Source organism: Asterias rubens, chromosome 2 (genome assembly GCF_902459465.1).
Source record: "Asterias rubens chromosome 2, eAstRub1.3, whole genome shotgun sequence".
Taxonomy (NCBI): Eukaryota; Metazoa; Echinodermata; class Asteroidea; order Forcipulatida; family Asteriidae; genus Asterias; species Asterias rubens.
Genome location: NC_047063.1, coordinates 13,811,505 through 13,814,235, shown reverse-complemented (window position 1 = coordinate 13,814,235; position 2,731 = coordinate 13,811,505).

Here is a 2,731-nt window from a genome sequence, read left to right as displayed (position 1 = left end):
GCTCAGTCTACGGTCTATGAAACTAGCCGTGTGTTCGTGGCTAATATATTGCCAGCTTGCCAACAACATATCTTCTTATTTTTCCTTCTTCTTTTTAGGGGAAGCATTGCTAAGGCGATCGATATTAGCGGTTCGGTTACCTTTAAAGGGGGAAATACAAGAACGGTCTGAAAACGGGTAGCTTGTAAGACTAGCATGTTACCATGGCAACGAGTAGACAACAGCTAGGCATGCGAGAAGATATTATAGCGCCAATTGATAGCTGTCTCGATGCGGGGCCAGATCTCGGAGAGAGACAAAAAAAAAAAAACGATGATAGGCATCCTGACGCCATGTGTAGGAGAATAACAAGCCCGGGGAATTTGGTTCAAATGACGGCACGAAAAGAGGTCCACATGACACAGGGACTTGAAATACTGTGTGGACTTGACTTACATATGTCCACACAGTTATTGTGTTTTTACATTGTTGAAGAATATGGCTTTCTTAAAAACACAGACTGAAGGAATGTCCACACACAGATTGTGTATGCATATGTATGTAGTTCAACGAGCCTAATGAGGTCAATGGTATGACACGTCACATCATGTTTGGATGATTTCGAAACAATCTTGCTTTGTTTATTGACAGTGCATGATTTACATCACCCCTGGTGCGGTATCTTGCCTGCCAGAAAGACTCTGGAATATACAAGGTCACCCTCAGTCTCATCTTTTTAAAATCATGACGGATACTGCCTATGTTGTTGTTATCCTTGTCATGTTTCTAGCCTTTGTCTGCCCTTGCAGAAGCAAATCATACAAGCAATTTGCTTCACTTTCCCCTATGGCCTTCTGACATAATTTCAATATTGTATATTATGTATAATGCATACTTCTCGTTGGATATCAAATCTTACATCTATAGAATGCAACTGCGATGCCAAAATTGTACCTGCTATGATTGAAATACAATGAATAATTCTTTTTGATAAAAACGCATATATAATGTATCATTGAGGCCAACATTTAACAAAATGTCCGTTGAACTGAAATCGAAAAAGGGGAAATGTGTACGAAAAATCAAAACCGGATGCTGGTGATTGTCACACTCCTCTTATAAGAAAAGCATAAGTCAAAGAGGCCTTCAAGATTAAAACCTTGAAGGCCTAACTAGGAAATTCATTCTCATTAAGAAACTCGACTTGATGACCAGCCTCCATGAGTTAATGATGGAGAGACTAAAGTCTGGTTCAATTCAGAGCCAGTAAGACTTTGTGTCCTTAGCTCATCAAGATTCATTGAAACATGACTCTATATAAAAAGACATGTAAATCGTTCGCCTTAGCTTGGGTCCGCGTTCTGAATTCTTAAAAAGGGTGCATTCTTCATCATGCATGACGTTGTACTAAAGGCACGGACACCTTTGGTAATTGTCAAAGACCGGTATTTTTCACTTTAGTTTATCCCAACATATGCATAAAATAACAGCTCTGTGAAAATTTGGACTCAATTAGTCAACGAAGTTGCAAGAGAAATAATTAAATGAAGAAACACCCCTGTTCCACAAATGTGTGTGCTTCCAGTGGCCTAATAAAAAGCTTTAGCTGTAGTCTTTAATTATTTAAATGAGAAATTAATACTTTCCCAACTTTCTCAAAAACTACATTACTTCAGAGGGAGCCGTCTCAAATAAATATGTTATGCTATCAACAGCTATTTTATGCCAACAATTCTTTTGAGCACTTACAGATAGTGTCAAATGACTTTAAATAACCAACTCACCTATAAATACGACAGTTCCCAAAAGTATATGAAAATGTGAATCATTTACAACCGGGTTCGAACACTTTTGTTTTTCCTTGAAGATGACTGGATTAACACGGATTAGTCACAGCACTTTATTTCCGCGCCAATTCATTACCATGAATAATTGAAGAGACTACACATACATGGTGAATTATAAATGAAGAAACTACGATGTATAACACGAGAGTATGAGGCAGAACCAGGAGAATGGGTATGCCAACTCCTTACACTATTTCAAAACCAAGCCATAACCTTGGCATACAGTTAAAATGTGCATTAGGCCTACCCTAACCTTATCCCAAAGCCCAAACCTGGCAGCCGATTTCACGAAAATTGCAATCTTAAAGTTGACATATTACAGTGCAAGGCTGGGACTCGTCCGAAGTCCTGAGATTTAAACTAAGTTTGGTGAAATCGGCCTACGCCTAACCATAACCCGGAGTCCAAGCCTAACCCTAAGCTGAAACCTAACTCTTAACCTAACCCTAAGCCAAACCTAACTCTAACTCTACCTTTGACCATACACCTAAACCCGACTTTAAAACACATGTATGTTGATCAAAATGCACATGAATCCAGAAAAGGAGTGCAATAAAGCCCAAGTCTGAGCCTAAACCTAAGCCTAACTCTTAATCTAATACTAAGCCTAACTCTAAGTCTACCTTGTAACCATAAGGCTGCTCACACGACTTTAAAGCACAACATGTACTCTATGCACCAATGAACAATGTTAAGTTGATCAAGATGCACATGGATCTAGTACAGGAGTGCATTGACCACGAAGAGTGAAACAAACAACGTAAATGTCTATAACTGACGACACAATTACAGTCTATAGAGTGTCAAAGTGGTGGTGAGATGAGATGAGATGAGGATACACAAAATAACATCTTAGAAGAAAATACCTCCTCAGAACATAGTTGCAAGCTCTTAGAAAGGGATAC